The sequence below is a fragment of the Pseudophryne corroboree genome, chromosome 2 (genome assembly GCF_028390025.1).
Source record: "Pseudophryne corroboree isolate aPseCor3 chromosome 2, aPseCor3.hap2, whole genome shotgun sequence".
In the NCBI taxonomy this organism is placed as follows: domain Eukaryota; kingdom Metazoa; phylum Chordata; class Amphibia; order Anura; family Myobatrachidae; genus Pseudophryne; species Pseudophryne corroboree.
The window spans coordinates 128,931,983-128,950,412 of NC_086445.1; the positions used below are offsets into that span (position 1 = coordinate 128,931,983).

Genomic DNA, 18,430 nt, shown 5'->3' on the forward strand with positions numbered 1-18,430 from the left:
AGGTGAGGGAGCTGAGAGCAGAAGATGGGGGGGGGGGGGGGGGGGGGGCGCGCAGGAACCCAGCGGCAGCGTCCACCCGGCTCCAATAGCGATGTCCCGGCAGTAGCAGGAGGCAGCTTCCTCCTGGCTCCATCAAGGGCCTGCTTGCTGGAGCCGGGTGGACGCTGCCGTGAGTCTCCAGTTACCCTGCTGCAGCCGCTACTCACCCCATCTTCTCATCTCCTCCCCCCCGTCTCCTCCTCTCTTCCGTTCTGTCTCCTCCTCTCTTCCGCTCCATCTCCTCCTCCTCCGCTGCTCTCCCCACCGCCGCAGGCATCTCCCCCCCCCCCATTCCTACGGCAGCTGCTGACAGCTCCCCTGCTGCTGCTGTCAGCGCACCCGGCAGCCGCTGACATCAGCAGGACAGGACACCGGGAGCGGCCAAATCCGACAGTCAGATTTGCCCGCTCTTTGAATAGGTGTTGTCAGGTCCATTCCGACAACTGCATGTCGGAATGGACCCGACTCTTATTGAATATACCCCTTAGTGTCACACTGTCACTATGTGGTGACTTGTGAACATAAAAGAGAATTTAGCCATTGCATTCATGCAGTGGATGCAGAGTTATTTATTTTCTGCTGAACCAGGACCCATGTGATTGCAGCATAATTTCCCCACTAAGTGTAAGCGACAGGTACACTGTAACGGGATCGGTATGTAAAGCTGGTGGACAGAATCCTGGCTGTCAGTATACTGACAGCGGGATCCCGACCACCGATATGCTGGCAGCATTGTGCGCGCTAGCAAGCCCCTTGCAGGCTCTCTGTGCTCACCATGCTGCGGTCACGCTGGCACACTGCGCTTGCCACAGGATTTATTCTCCCTCTATGGGTGTCGTGGACACCCATAGAGGGAGGAAATCCTGTGGCGTCGGGATTCCGGCATTGGTATTTCACTGCTAGTAGGGATTCTGATGTCAGCATTGTGACCGCTTCCTGCTGTAACCTATCATTGTGTTGTATGCTGTCAGAAAACAAAAATTGCCTAAGGCTGCAAAAATGGTCTGAAGGTATAATCCTATATCATAATCCTGTTTTGTGATCAAAACATATTCTGCACAGCATAAGTTGGTACTTAACAAAAACAATAAATACCATATATCATGAACAAAAAGGAGGAGGACTAGGCCCGAATTTCCCACAAGGAAACCTATGCACCTACCTAGGGCCCGGTGGGTTGCAAGGAGCAGTGGCTGTACCCAGAGCCGGATTAAGGGGGGGGCCCAGGGGGTCAGTACCCCAGGCCTTCCGTCATAAGGGGCCCCGCTACCAAAGCTGCTCTGTCCCGCTCTAATACAGGCAGCAATCTCCAGCCTCCACCGCCAGCAGCAGCTCTCCTGGCAGCAGCGGAGGCTAGAGATTGTTGCCTGTATCAGTCCCTGACCCGTGCTGCCCGTGAGGAGGGAACCGCACGCACGGTCGCGAGCGAGACACTGCACGCCCGCTGGCAGTGCGGAATCCTCCTTCCCCGGCAGCCGGGAGTCTTTCTCCTCCCCGCTGCTTTGTGTGCGTGCGTGCTGGGGAAGGGGGGGGGGGGGGTCGGGTCGGGTCGGGTCATGGGTGTGGTCCAAAGTTTTTTTTTCAATGGCCATGGTCCTACGGCTGGCATTCGGAGCCCCGCCCCCTCGTGGCCGTGTGCCGCCATTCACGTCAGAATGGTGAACTGTGCCCCTGGCTCCCTCCCAGCAATATGTCCTGCGGCATCCTCACCCCTTTCCTCAGGGCAGGCTTCAGTGAGTGTAAGTGTGCACACAGTTTGTGTTCTATATGTGTGTGTGTTTGTGTGTATATGTATTTGTGTATATGTTCTATTTGTTTATATGTATGTGTGTAAATTTTGCTATATGTGCATATGTGTTTTATGTGTATGTATTTGTGTGTATGTGGGTGTCTATGTGTGCATTTGTGTATATGTGTTCTATGTAACGTGTGTGTGTGTATTATATACTGTGTATATATATATATATATATATAAATATATACACACACACACACACACACACACAAAAACATACAAACATACGTGCGTGCATCAAAGGAAACCCCCCTTCCCAATCCTGCGTTTGCCCCTGCGGGGGGAGGTTGCTGGTGGGGGCCCCCCTGTCTTTGGTGCCCTGGGCCCCCCGACGGCTTAATCCGGCCCTGGCTGTACCCCACGAAATCTGTCCCATCCATGATCCATCACAAAGGCTGCCTTCTAGTTCAATGTTTTACTGAGGCTCAGTAAAGGGGCTCAGACCAGTATTAATATCATCAATACTGGTGCTGAGCTGCAAAACGTTCCCAGAGAAGCACTGTGCAACTACGGTGTGACATCATGATGTCTCGTGGACCCGCTCCACACTCCCAGAGTCTCACTGTCTGCAGTGCAATAGAGGGCCTGCTGCCAGACCCAGAATAGCAGTAGCTGCCAGTGCCAGCACCATGGGCGGATTGAGCTGCCGGGAATATGGGGTATTTCCCGCTGGACTCCGGTCCATGAAGACCCCACTGTGAGATAACATAGCTGGACTTCATCAGGTAAATAAACTCTTCTTATGACTGCCATTTGGAACGTTTCCTGGATGGGTGTACCTTATATATATTAATTGGCTGACCCAGGGCCGTAACTAGACTTGTCAGCACCCGGGGCAAGGAAGCATTTTGGCGCCCCCCCGCATTACACAAAAAATTATCATGTTATCAAATATTTAGAAAGGGGATACCATTGAACAAAATTGCGCCTCATGTGCCCCAAATGTCCTAAGCATCTGTCACATAGCCCCTGTGTGTCCCCACACATTGCACCACATTACTGCACTACATGATTACACTAAGTGCCCTTTATATTGCACTACACTACGTACATGCCCCTATATGCTGCACTACATTACTACACTATCTCCCATACACTGCACTACATTACATGCTCCTAACACTACGTACATGCCCCTATATGCTGCACTACATTACTACACTATCCCCTATACACTGCACTACATTACATGCTCCTATACACTACACTACGTACATGCCCCTATATGCTGCACTACATTACTACACTATCCCCTATATGCTGCACTACACTACTACACCATCCCCTATATGCTGCACTACATTACATGCTCCTATACACTGTACTACATACCCTATATGCTGTATTATATATTACTTCATTACACTACACTACACTACATCTACATTACCAACAATAACACTGCAGGCAGGTATCCCCATTTTACACAGTGCGGCAGGCAGATATCCCCATTTTACACAGCGCGGCAGGCATATATCCCCATTTTACACAGTACGCAGGCAGATGCCCCCATATTACACAGTACGCAGGCAGATGCCCCCATATTACACAGTACGCAGGCAGATGCCCAGATATTACACAGTACGCAGGCAGGTGCTCCCATATTACACAGAACGCAGGCAGGTGCCCCCATATTACACAGAACGCAGGCAGGTGCCCCCATATTACACAGTACGCAGGCAGATGCCCCCATATTACACAGTACGCAGGCAGGTGCCCCCATATTACACAGTACGCAGGCAGGTGCCCCCATATTACACAGTACGCAGGCAGGTGCCCCCATATTACACAGTACGCAGGCAGGTGCCCCCATATTACACAGTACGCAGGCAGGTGCCCCCATATTACACAGTACGCAGGCAGGTGCCCCCATATTACACAGTACGCAGGCAGATGCCCCCATATTACACAGTATGCAGGCAGGTGCCCCCATATTACACAGTACGCAGGCAGGTGCCCCCATATTACACAGTACGCAGGCAGGTGCCCCCATATTACACAATACGCAGGCAGGTGCCCCCATATTACACAGTACGCAGGCAGATGCCCCCATATTACACAATACGCAGGCAGGTGCCCCCATATTACACAGTACGCAGGCAGATGCCCCCATATTACACAGTACGCAGGCAGGTGCCCCCATATTACACAGTACGCAGGCAGATGCCCCCATATTACACAGTACGCAGGCAGATGCCCCCATATTACACAGTACGCAGGCAGGTGCCCCCATATTACACAGTACGCAGGCAGGTGCCCCCATATTACACAGTACGCAGGCAGATGCCCCCATATTACACAGTACGCAGGCAGGTGCCCCCATAATACACAGTACGCAGGCAGGTGCCCCCATTTTACACAGTGCGGCAGGCAGGTATCCCCATAGGCAGGTGTCCCCATTTTACACAGTGCGGCAGCGGCAGGCAGGTTTCAAGTTGGGGGGGAAGGAGGGGGGGGAGAGAGAGAGAGAGAATACTTACGTCTTCCTGCTCTTCGGTCCCGCCGCCTCACGTCCCTCGCGCCGGCCGCCTCCTCCTTCATGCTTATCGCCTCTCCCCGAGCGCTCCTGCTCGGGGGGCGGGGCTTCGCGGAATGACGCGTTTGCGTTGTGACGTCACGACGCAACGCGTCATTCCGCAAAACTCCGCCCCCCGAGCAGGAGCGCTCGGAAGAGGCGATAAGGAGTAGAAACGGCACTGCCGCCGGGTCTCTCTCAGCGCCCCTCTAAATCCTGCGCCTGGGTCACATGCCCCCCTAGCCCCCCCCTAGTTTCGGCCCTGGGCTGACCTCTTGTCCCACTTTTGGCTGTCTCTGGCTCCCCCAGAATAAGCATGAGGAGCTTTTACAAACTTCTCCCTTTGGGTCTGCTTCCCACATTACCCCAGAAGCTGTTAAAATGAATTACTCATGTTACTGGGATCTCCACCAGTATACTGTGATGTGTTGGTCATCTCTTTTGGTATAATGAGGTACAAAATCTACACGTTGAGTCACATTATAATGACCACCTCCTACATTTGACATAGGTAGTGTGTAGCCCATGAAGTACGCCACATGTCGTGCGCTGGCTTGGTGGGTATATAAGGTGTGTGATAGGCCATCTGCACACAGATCACTCATTCCTGTCATGGGTAAAAGTTTATCCAACTTGCAAAAAAGGGATGATTATCGGCATTTGGGCCAAGGTTGGTAGTATTTCTGAAACAGCGCAGTTTGTGAACTGTTCACGTGCTGCTGTGGTGAAGGTGTATCATGACTGGACAAATGGCATAATTGCGAGTAACTGACATGGAAACCACACATCATTGATATGGGAGGTGAACGTCGGCTACGAAAGTGCATGAGGGCGGGCCCAAATGCTACAGTGGAGCAGCTCACCATCAAAATGAACCTGGGAGCTACCAGACATGTGTCTAAAATGACAGTTCAGCCTATCTAGCTGCTGCCCGTTCTGCACACGGGGGTTACTCTGGCTATTAGCTGGTGGTCATAATAATGTGACGCGACTGGGTATATGATGTAACATGATGAGTATCCTATGACTAATTTTTATTAGGAACCATGTTGGTGTAACACAGTGGCCAACTTTGCTTGTATATTGCAAGTGGAACATGTACTGGTGTAATGAAAAGGGATACACAACCAATATAAAATTATGTGCTCCCCTGGCAGTGTAATGTGATAGGTGCCTTTACTGGTATTTATACGGTATGTAGGTCATCACAGCAGCTTGTTAATGATATAGTGTGTTTGTTTTTTTTCCTGTTGAGGGCCAATGTAGTCCCCCCGCTCCCCGTTGGGGGCCAATGTGTTTTATTTTTCCTTATCGGGCCATTTTTTCCCTATTGGGCAAATAGGGAAGTGAAAATGGGAGAGATGGCGGAATGGGAGAGATGGATCCAAGATGGTATAGGTAAATATATGCTTTTAGGAATAGTGGGTTTTCAGTGCACGTTTGAAGCTATGCGGCAGGAGTATAGTCTGAGAGACAATTCCAGTGGCAGGAGGCAGTGCATGGGGAAATCTGGGATTTGGGAGCTATATGTGGTAACCAAGGTGCAGGAAAGACTACGGTCATTGGCCAACTGGAGATGGTGGGTAGGAGTATGTAGAGATGAGGTTGGGGATGTAGGGAGCAGTGGAGTTGGAGAGGGCCTTGTACGTGACGGTGAGGACTTTGAAAAGGCATCTGTGGTGTTGTGAGGTGGACATTGAATGGTGCAGTAGGTGAGCCAGGGGTCTGCCCAACTGCTCGGGGAGCACTGGGCATACTCCCAAAATGATGAAAACAGGGGACATGCCACAAGGCCAAACTTTCCCTTCCAAGACCACGCCTCCATACAGCCAAGATCACGCCTCCTTTTTGGACACACTCAATGTTCAGGTCCCAAGCTGAAGCCAGAAAATGTTGGGAAGTATGGGTTATTGTATATTGCTTCCTATATTTTATAGCAGTCCATTTTGCAATAACCATGCACTAGTAGAAAACCTGGGGGCCACTTAATTGCATTTGCACCCAGGCTAAAAGCTGCCAGTCAGCCCCTGCATGTTATAGCCCTGGTTGAAAGTAGGGGTGTGCGCCGGGCCATTTTTCAGGTTTGGTGTTTTGGTTTTGGATCTGAATTTCCTTCATTTTTTGGATCTGTATTGGTTTTGTCAAAACCGCTCTTGCGGATTTTGGTTTTCGATCTGTATTTTTTTATAAAAATCATAAAATCAGCAAAAAAAAAAAAAGAATTTTAGGATATTTTTGTTCCTGCAGTATTATTAACCTCATTAACATTCATTTTCACTCATTTACAGTCTATTTTGAACACCTCACAGCTCACAATATTGTTTTCATCCAGTTTATGCCAAAAGGTTGCACTGACGTAGCTGGATGACTAAACTAAGCGACAAAAGTGGGCGGCACAAACACGTGGCACATCTAGGAGCGGTAAAAAGAAAAAGGGGATCCCCCGCGCTCACTCTACACAAAGTTCAGGCACACATAACTTTGTTAAAAGATTTTTTATTTTATTGTTAATGGTTAATATAGTTTTTCAGAAATAAAAAAATGTTTTTTTAAAAATTAAGTTCATATATAAAAAAGTTGTTTTGAAACTGTAAATTCATATATATATAAAAAAATTCATATATATATAAAAAAAATTCATAGACATAAAAAATTATTTCTATATGAGAAAAACTTAATATATATATATATATATATATATATATATATGTACAGAAAAAACCTAATACCGGTATACAACACTGCTTGGGGAAAAGGAGGCTATGGAGTCTCTGTGAGAGATATCAGCAATTTAAATCCAATTCCAGCAACGGATTGGAAAAGCCTACAAGCCGGACCGCCGTTGTGAACAGCTGATCTGTCTGCCGGCATACACCAACATCCTCTGGACGAATTGAGACATAAGTCTCCAGCACGGGAAGACATCCATAAGGTTAGTGGGGAAAGAAGATTCTTCACAATATACCCTCTAACCCACGGAGAACTTTTTCACATCAGTCTACTTTCCCTTCACTAGAGGGACGCCCCCTTCTGCATAAGGACGAGCTGAACACCTCTGATAAAGACTTGTGTATATACACAGATTGATACACGAACATAATAGAGACATACAAATGGTGCATTCTGAGATACAAACATAAATAGGAATACAGACAGAGTAAAACGCTGAAGCGTGTCTGTCTAAATTATCATTTATTCCTTTACTCCTTTTTTCCACTATCTTGTATTGTCTTATATGTCTGTTGTATACCGGTATTAGGTTTTTTCTGTACATATATATATATATATATATATATATATATTAAGTTTTTCTCATATAGAAATAATTTTTTATGTTTATGAATTTTTTATATATATATATGAATTTTTTTTTATATATATGAATTTACAGTTTCAAAACAACTTTTTTATATATGAACTTAATTTTTTTTAAAACATTTTTTTATTTCTGAAAAACTATATTAACCATTAACAATAAAATAAAAAATCTTTTAACAAAGTTATGTGTGCCTGAACTTTGTGTAGAGTGAGCGCGGGGGATCCCCTTTTTCTTTTTACATTATCCATAGATAGGGGGAGTGGATAAACCCCCTTTTTTCTCCCAGCAGCTACTTTATAAACAAAGTGGTATTAGCGCAGCCCCCAACCCCCAAATATCTATTACATCTAGGAGCGGCACCGCTGTGGCAGACAGGATCTCAGTTTTATAAACTATGGAAAAAAATATTTCAAAGAGCACATAATACAAAGAAAATAGGTGCAAGATGGAATTGTCTTTGGGACCTCCCACTCGCCCTTCTGTTGTATATTAAACAGGACATGCAAAGTTTAACAAACCAATCATTTCAGCGGCATGGACTGTCACTTGTGGCTGAAATGATTGGACCCCCACAAAACAAGCTGACAATGGGCAGTGCACAAACGGGCTTTAGTACTTTAAATAGGCACAATGTCGTCATCAGCATCCAATTCCTCACCCCATCAGTGTGTACATCCTATTCATCACAGACTATTAATTCGTCCCCACTGGAATCCACCATCACAGGTTCTTCTGTACTTTTTGGAGGTCATTGCTGGTAAAGGACTTCCTCAAGGAATTTGACATTCTTTTTGATAGACATCATCTTTTCCACATTTTGGAGAAGTAGCCTCCTACACCGATCGCTGACAAGGTTCCCGGCTGCGCTAAAAACTCTTTCTGAGTACACACTGGAGGGTGGGCAGCTTAAGTAAAACAAAGCCAGTTTGTGCAAGGGCATCCAAGTTGCCTCTTTTTCCTGCCAGTATTGAAATGGACTGTCTGACATGCCTTGAAAAAGGGTCATTTTAGAGCAGAAACGCGTTGGTGACCAGACAGATATACCAGCTTTCCTGTGGGGAGGATCAGGAGTGGCCATTCTCAGTAGTGATCCGGTGCCTGAACCCGGAAGGGTATCGAATAATTTCACGCTGTTTGTGGGTGGGCATGCTTGACACCCCACAGAATTTGGTACGAATGCTGTAGTATCATATTGGTGGATTCGAATTGTATTTATACTATTAACTGTATTTTTTAAATTAAAACATACTTCACTATTATATCCTCCTCTCTTTTCTTTATATTTGGACGAGTGTGGACTTAGAAGCCCTATTAAGGTCACACTGCCATAAGGAAAAGGATTTTGTGGTGTGACGTAGAAAAATTTTTCTCAGGGAAGAAGTAGCTGACCACAAGATCGTCTAGAGATAACCTTGGATTTGTGGATTTGACTGAGTTTGACATTTAACACTATATTCTAAAATTGACTGTCCCAGTGGGGCGCACAACTGCAAGTACTCTATTTTTGTCTGACATGCCTATTTGGATGCTTTCACTGAAATAATCATCAACTTTCAATGGTGACAGCATCATATGCAGTGACAGTAGACATGTCACTAACTATAGGCAACTCCTTTAGTCCGGACCATGTAGAAGTATTTTTTATATCACACACCGGAGGTTACAGTGTTGCACAAATGAGCCAGAAATATGTATTATTATTTTTTATTTCACACACCGGCGTTTACAGTGTCGCACCAATGAGTCATTAATATATATATAATTACACATTGCGGTTGACCTTCACTGACAGCATTGCAAGAATGAGTCAGAAATATGTAGAAGTTTTTTTATAAATCACATATCGGCGGTTACAGTGTCGCACAAATGCGTCAGAAATATATATAATAATTACACACTGTGGTTGACTTCACCGACAGCGTTGCACAATACTGTACGTGTTAGAGTAGGAAATAATTAGGGATCAGCGGGTTTGGTTCTCAGAGAACCGAACCGTATCGGACTTCACCATTCGAGCCCGGATCCAAGTCAGGCTCGGATTTTTCCGCCTGACTCGGAAACCAGAACGAGGCAAAACGTCATCATCCCGCTGTCGGATTCTCGTGGGGTTTGGATTCCATATAAGGAGCCGCGCGTCCCCGCCATTTTCACTCCGGCATTGGAGAGTGTAGAGAGAGGATGTGTCTCCGTTCTCTCAGTGTCCGTGTCTTGTGCTATATTTGTTAGAGATGAGCGGGTTCGGTTTCTCTGAATCCGAACCCGCCAGAACTTCATGTTTTTTTTCACGGGTCCGAGCGACTCGGATCTTCCCGCCTTGCTCGGTTAACCCGAGCGCGCCCGAACGTCATCATGACGCTGTCGGATTCTCGCGAGGCTCGGATTCTATCGCGAGACTCGGATTCTATATAAGGAGCCGCGCGTCGCCGCCATTTTCACACGTGCATTGAGATTGATAGGGAGAGGACGTGGCTGGCGTCCTCTCCATTTAGATTATAAGAGACTGAGAGAGATTTACTGGAGCTGACTAGGAGGAGTACTGTTACTGTAGAAGTGTAGAGACTGAGTGGAGAGAGTTTACTAGTGAGGACAGTGCAGTTTACTTTATAATCCGTTCTCTGCCTGAAAAAAGCGATACACAGCACACAGTGACTCAGTCACATACCATATCTGTGTGCACTGCTCAGGCTCAGGCCAGTGTGCTGCATCATCTATTATCTATATATAATATTATATATATCTGTCTGACTGCTCAGCTCACACAGCTTATAATTGTGGGGGAGACTGGGGAGCACTACTGCAGTGCCAGTTATAGGTTATAGCAGGAGCCAGGAGTACATAATATATTATATAGTGAGTGACCACCAGACACACAGTGCAGTTTATTTAATATATCCGTTCTCTGCCTGAAAAAAGCGATACACACAGTGACTCAGTCAGTCACATACCATATCTGTGTGCACTGCTCAGGCTCAGGCCAGTGTGCTGCATCATCTATTATCTATATATAATATTATATATATCTGTCTGACTGCTCAGCTCACACAGCTTATAATTGTGGGGGAGACTGGGGAGCACTACTGCAGTGCCAGTTATAGGTTATAGCAGGAGCCATGAGTACATAATATATTATATAGTGAGTGACCACCAGACACACAGTGCAGTTTATTTAATATATCCGTTCTCTGCCTGAAAAAAGCGATACACACAGTGACTCAGTCAGTCACATACCATATCTGTGTGCACTGCTCAGGCTCAGGCCAGTGTGCTGCATCATCTATTATCTATATATAATATTATATATATCTGTCTGACTGCTCAGCTCACACAGCTTATAATTGTGGGGGAGACTGGGGAGCACTACTGCAGTGCCAGTTATAGGTTATAGCAGGAGCCAGGAGTACATAATATATTATATAGTGAGTGACCACCAGACACACAGTGCAGTTTATTTAATATATCCGTTCTCTGCCTGAAAAAAGCGATACACACAGTGACTCAGTCAGTCACATACCATATCTGTGTGCACTGCTCAGGCTCAGGCCAGTGTGCTGCATCATCTATTATCTATATATAATATTATATATATCTGTCTGACTGCTCAGCTCACACAGCTTATAATTGTGGGGGAGACTGGGGAGCACTACTGCAGTGCCAGTTATAGGTTATAGCAGGAGCCAGGAGTACATAATATATTATATAGTGAGTGACCACCAGACACACAGTGCAGTTTATTTAATATATCCGTTCTCTGCCTGAAAAAAGCGATACACACAGTGACTCAGTCAGTCACATACCATATCTGTGTGCACTGCTCAGGCTCAGGCCAGTGTGCTGCATCATCTATTATCTATATATAATATTATATATATCTGTCTGACTGCTCAGCTCACACAGCTTATAATTGTGGGGGAGACTGGGGAGCACTACTGCAGTGCCAGTTATAGGTTATAGCAGGAGCCAGGAGTACATAATATATTATATAGTGAGTGACCACCAGACACACAGTGCAGTTTATTTAATATATCCGTTCTCTGCCTGAAAAAAGCGATACACACAGTGACTCAGTCAGTCACATACCATATCTGTGTGCACTGCTCAGGCTCAGGCCAGTGTGCTGCATCATCTATATATATTATATATCTGTCTGACTGCTCAGCTCACACAGCTTATAATTGTGGGGGAGACTGGGGAGCACTACTGCAGTGCCAGTTATAGGTTATAGCAGGAGCCAGGAGTACATATTATATTAAAATTAAACAGTGCACACTTTTGCTGCAGGAGTGCCACTGCCAGTGTGACTGACCAGTGACCTGACCACACTGACCACCAGTATAGTTAGTAGTATACTTATATTGTGATTGCCTGAAAAAGTTAAACACTCGTCGTGTGACTTCACTTGTGTGTTTTTTTTTTTTTATTCTATAAAAATAAAACTCATTCTGCTGACAGACAGGGTCCAGCAGGTCCGTCATTATATAATATATAATATATACCTGTCCGGCTGCAGTAGTGATATATATATATTTTTTATATCATTTATCATCCAGTCGCAGCAGACACAGTACGGTAGTTCACGGCTGTGGCTACCTCTGTGTCTCTGCACTCGGCAGGCAGTCCGTCCATAATTGTAATACCACCTAACCGTGGATTTTTTTCATTCTTCTTTATACATACATAGTTACATAGACATCTTCTCTTTATCAACCAGTCTATATTAGCTGCAGACACAGTACAGTACGGTAGTTCACGGCTGTGGCTACCTCTGTGTCTGCACTCGGCAGGCAGTCCGTCCATAATTGTATACCACCTAACCGTGGTTTTTTTTCATTCTTCTTTATACATACATAGTTACATAGACATCTTCTCTTTATCAACCAGTCTATATTAGCTGCAGACACAGTACAGTACGGTAGTTCACGGCTGTGGCTACCTCTGTGTCTGCACTCGGCAGGCAGTCCGTCCATAATTGTATACCACCTAACCGTGGATTTTTTTCAGTCTTCTTTATACATACATAGTTACATAGACATCTTCTCTTTATCAACCAGTCTATATTAGCTGCAGACACAGTACAGTACGGTAGTTCACGGCTGTGGCTACCTCTGTGTCTGCAGTCGGCAGGCAGTCCATAATTGTATACTAGTATCCATCTCCATTGTTTACCTGAGGTGCCTTTTAGTTGTGCCTATTAAAATATGGAGAACAAAAATTTTGAGGTTCCAAAATTAGGGAAAGATCAAGATCCACTTCCACCTCGTGCTGAAGCTGCTGCCACTAGTCATGGCCGAGACGATGAAATGCCAGCAACGTCGTCTGCCAAGGCCGATGCCCAATGTCATAGTACAGAGCATGTCAAATCCAAAACACCAAATATCAGAAAAGAAAGGACTCCAAAACCTAAAATAAAATTGTCGGAGGAGAAGCGTAAACTTGCCAATATGCCATTTACCACACGGAGTGGCAAGGAACGGCTGAGGCCCTGGCCTATGTTCATGGCTAGTGGTTCAGCTTCACATGAGGATGGAAGCACTCAGCCTCTCGCTAGAAAAATGAAAAGACTCAAGCTGGCAAAAGCAGCACAGCAAAGAACTGTGCATTCTTCGAAATCCCAAATCCACAAGGAGAGTCCAATTGTGTCGGTTGCGATGCCTGACCTTCCCAACACTGGACGTGAAGAGCATGCGCCTTCCACCATTTGCACGCCCCCTGCAAGTGCTGGAAGGAGCACCCGCAGTCCAGTTCCTGATAGTCAGATTGAAGATGTCAGTGTTGAAGTACACCAGGATGAGGAGGATATGGGTGTTGCTGGCGCTGGGGAGGAAATTGACCAGGAGGATTCTGATGGTGAGGTGGTTTGTTTAAGTCAGGCACCCGGGGAGACACCTGTTGTCCGTGGGAGGAATATGGCCGTTGACATGCCAGGTGAAAATACCAAAAAAATCAGCTCTTCGGTGTGGAGGTATTTCACCAGAAATGCGGACAACAGGTGTCAAGCCGTGTGTTCCCTTTGTCAAGCTGTAATAAGTAGGGGTAAGGACGTTAACCACCTCGGAACATCCTCCCTTATACGTCACCTGCAGCGCATTCATAATAAGTCAGTGACAAGTTCAAAAACTTTGGGTGACAGCGGAAGCAGTCCACTGACCAGTAAATCCCTTCCTCTTGTAACCAAGCTCACGCAAACCACCCCACCAACTCCCTCAGTGTCAATTTCCTCCTTCCCCAGGAATGCCAATAGTCCTGCAGGCCATGTCACTGGCAATTCTGACGAGTCCTCTCCTGCCTGGGATTCCTCCGATGCATCCTTGCGTGTAACGCCTACTGCTGCTGGCGCTGCTGTTGTTGCCGCTGGGAGTCGATGGTCATCCCAGAGGGGAAGTCGTAAGCCCACTTGTACTACTTCCAGTAAGCAATTGACTGTTCAACAGTCCTTTGCGAGGAAGATGAAATATCACAGCAGTCATCCTACTGCAAAGCGGATAACTGAGGCCTTGACAACTATGTTGGTGTTAGACGTGCGTCCGGTATCCGCCGTTAGTTCACAGGGAACTAGACAATTTATTGAGGCAGTGTGCCCCCGTTACCAAATACCATCTAGGTTCCACTTCTCTAGGCAGGCGATACCGAGAATGTACACGGACGTCAGAAAAAGACTCACCAGTGTCCTAAAAAATGCAGTTGTACCCAATGTCCACTTAACCACGGACATGTGGACAAGTAGAGCAGGGCAGGGTCAGGACTATATGACTGTGACAGCCCACTGGGTAGATGTATGGACTCCCGCCGCAAGAACAGCAGCGGCGGCACCAGTAGCAGCATCTCGCAAACGCCAACTCTTTCCTAGGCAGGCTACGCTTTGTATCACCGCTTTCCAGAATACGCACACAGCTGAAAACCTCTTACGGCAACTGAGGAAGATCATCGCGGAATGGCTTACCCCAATTGGACTCTCCTGTGGATTTGTGGCATCGGACAACGCCAGCAATATTGTGTGTGCATTAAATATGGGCAAATTCCAGCACGTCCCATGTTTTGCACATACCTTGAATTTGGTGGTGCAGAATTTTTTAAAAAACGACAGGGGCGTGCAAGAGATGCTGTCGGTGGCCAGAAGAATTGCGGGACACTTTCGGCGTACAGGCACCACGTACAGAAGACTGGAGCACCACCAAAAACTACTGAACCTGCCCTGCCATCATCTGAAGCAAGAAGTGGTAACGAGGTGGAATTCAACCCTCTATATGCTTCAGAGGTTGGAGGAGCAGCAAAAGGCCATTCAAGCCTATACAATTGAGCACGATATAGGAGGTGGAATGCACCTGTCTCAAGTGCAGTGGAGAATGATTTCAACGTTGTGCAAGGTTCTGATGCCCTTTGAACTTGCCACACGTGAAGTCAGTTCAGACACTGCCAGCCTGAGTCAGGTCATTCCCCTCATCAGGCTTTTGCAGAAGAAGCTGGAGGCATTGAAGAAGGAGCTAAAAGGGAGCGATTCCGCTAGGCATGTGGGACTTGTGGATGCAGCCCTTAATTCGCTTAACAAGGATTCACGGGTGGTCAATCTGTTGAAATCAGAGCACTACATTTTGGCCACCGTGCTCGATCCTAGATTTAAAGCCTACCTTGGATCTCTCTTTCCGGCAGACACAAGTCTGCTGGGGTTGAAAGACCTGCTGGTGACAAAATTGTCAAGTCAAGCGGAACGCGACCTGTCAACATCTCCTCCTTCACATTCTCCCGCAACTGGGGGTGCGAGGAAAAGGCTCAGAATTCCGAGCCCACCCGCTGGCGGTGATGCAGGGCAGTCTGGAGCGACTGCTGATGCTGACATCTGGTCCGGGCTGAAGGACCTGACAACGATTACGGACATGTCGTCTACTGTCACTGCATATGATTCTCTCAACATTGATAGAATGGTGGAGGATTATATGAGTGACCGCATCCAAGTAGGCACGTCACACAGTCCGTACTTATACTGGCAGGAAAAAGAGGCAATTTGGAGGCCCTTGCACAAACTGGCTTTATTCTACCTAAGTTGCCCTCCCACAAGTGTGTACTCCGAAAGAGTGTTTAGTGCCGCCGCTCACCTTGTCAGCAATCGGCGTACGAGGTTACATCCAGAAAATGTGGAGAAGATGATGTTCATTAAAATGAATTATAATCAATTCCTCCGCGGAGACATTGACCAGCAGCAATTGCCTCCACAAAGTACACAGGGAGCTGAGATGGTGGATTCCAGTGGGGACGAATTGATAATCTGTGAGGAGGGGGATGTACACGGTGATATATCGGAGGGTGAAGATGAGGTGGACATCTTGCCTCTGTAGAGCCAGTTTGTGCAAGGAGAGATTAATTGCTTCTTTTTTGGGGGGGGTCCAAACCAACCCGTCATATCAGTCACAGTCGTGTGGCAGACCCTGTCACTGAAATGATGGGTTGGTTAAAGTGTGCATGTCCTGTTTTGTTTATACAACATAAGGGTGGGTGGGAGGGCCCAAGGACAATTCCATCTTGCACCTCTTTTTTCTTTTCTTTTTCTTTGCATCATGTGCTGATTGGGGAGAGTTTTTTGGAAGGGACATCCTGCGTGACACTGCAGTGCCACTCCTAGATGGGCCCGGTGTTTGTGTCGGCCACTAGGGTCGCTAATCTTACTCACACAGTCAGCTACCTCATTGCGCCTCTTTTTTTCTTTGCGTCATGTGCTGTTTGGGGAGGGTTTTTTGGAAGGGACATCCTGCGTGACACTGCAGTGCCACTCCTAGATGGGCCCGGTGTTTGTGTCGGCCACTAGGGTCGCTAATCTTACTCACACAGCTACCTCATTGCGCCTCTTTTTTTCTTTGCGTCATGTGCTGTTTGGGGAGGGTTTTTTGGAAGGGACATCCTGCGTGACACTGCAGTGCCACTCCTAGATGGGCCCGGTGTTTGTGTCGGCCACTAGGGTCGCTAATCTTACTCACACAGCTACCTCATTGCGCCTCTTTTTTTCTTTGCGTCATGTGCTGTTTGGGGAGGGTTTTTTGGAAGGGCCATCCTGCGTGACACTGCAGTGCCACTCCTAGATGGGCCCGGTGTTTGTGTCGGCCACTAGGGTCGCTAATCTTACTCACACAGCTACCTCATTGCGCCTCTTTTTTTCTTTGCGTCATGTGCTGTTTGGGGAGGGTTTTTTGGAAGGGACATCCTGCGTGACACTGCAGTGCCACTCCTAGATGGGCCCGGTGTTTGTGTCGGCCACTAGGGTCGCTTATCTTACTCACACAGCGACCTCGGTGCAAATTTTAGGACTAAAAATAATATTGTGAGGTGTGAGGTATTCAGAATAGACTGAAAATGAGTGTAAATTATGGTTTTTGAGGTTAATAATACTTTGGGATCAAAATGACCCCCAAATTCTATGATTTAAGCTGTTTTTTAGTGTTTTTTGAAAAAAACACCCGAATCCAAAACACACCCGAATCCGACAAAAAAAATTCGGTGAGGTTTTGCCAAAACGCGTTCGAACCCAAAACACGGCCGCGGAACCGAACCCAAAACCAAAACACAAAACCCGAAAAATTTCAGGCGCTCATCTCTAATATTTGTCCAGTCACAGTGGTTGTGTCCTCTTGCTGCCATATGTCCACTGCTGCTGTGTTGCGCTGCATCAGTTCAGTGGTGGTGTATTGTGCTGCATAAGTTCAGTGGTAGTGTCCTGTGCATCAGCCATCAGTCATTCCAGTGACCAGGCAATCACAGTGGTATACTCTGCTGCCATATGTCCAGTTCTGCCGTATAATAATAATAATAATAATAATAACAACAAGACCCTTACAGTGTTGCTGTGTTTTCCTGCATCAGACAAGTGGCAGTGTCCTGTGCATCAGCCATCAGTCATTCCAGTGACCAGGCAGTCACAGTGGTATACTCTGCTACCATATGTCCAGTGCTGCTGTATAATAAAAATAATAAGATAAGGAGAGTGCCTGACTGGGCACGATATCTATATAAGAGTCTGGCAATTTTGTGATTGGTTAAAGAAGGTCAATTGTTGCTAGGCAGATCAGAGTTTTGAGTGAGTGATAATTGGGTAGGGCCAGCCTATCGGTGAGTGTAGGGGAGTGGGAGTGTAGGGGAGTAGTACATTTAGGGTAGAATCTTCCAGAGTACTTCCTCTTGTCGTCTGGAAGCCCACCCACCCGCCCTATTGGCTCTCTAATTTGGCCCTTTTCAATTTGGCTTACTATTATCTTTCTTTCAGACTTAGTGGGCGGGAAGGCGCTACTGGCCAGCGGTCACTTGTAGCATAAGTGGTGTTGTGGGGCACTTACCCCTTTTGAAGGACGGCGAGTGTGTCCTGCCCTTGTGGGGGGGCGAGGGGCGCTTCCTTGGGGAGCGTCCTCTCTCTGCTATAGGAAGGGGTGGTGAGACCTTCGCAACACAGGTTATGCTGATATATATAGATGGGGCGTTTAGTCGCTGCCATTTTGTAAGATCGTGACTAGAGCTGGTTAGTGGTAGCGTTTTCCTGGCCACCCACTACGAGTGAGGTCATTCCAATTAATAAATTCAATGACCATTTAATCCAACGCAGTTGTGTCCGTGTTGTTATTTTTAGTTGATAAGCTAGCTTAAAGTGTATAGTTAATGTCAAGCACAATAATTGAATAGACGCATTATAAGTCCCTTACAGTGTTGCTGTGTTGTCCTGCATCAGTCCAGTGGTAGTGTCCTGTGCATCAGCCATCAGTCATTCCAGTGACCAGGCAATCCCAGTGGT

General features: G+C 46.7%; 1 protein-coding gene across 1 annotated transcript in view; it reads left to right on the plus strand.

Annotated features, from left to right (window-relative positions):
• The window catches only part of LOC134990547 (palmitoyltransferase ZDHHC20-like), a 154,805-nt gene that overhangs the window by 1,027 nt on the left and 135,348 nt on the right, over window positions 1-18,430 (plus strand). The window lies entirely within an intron of this gene.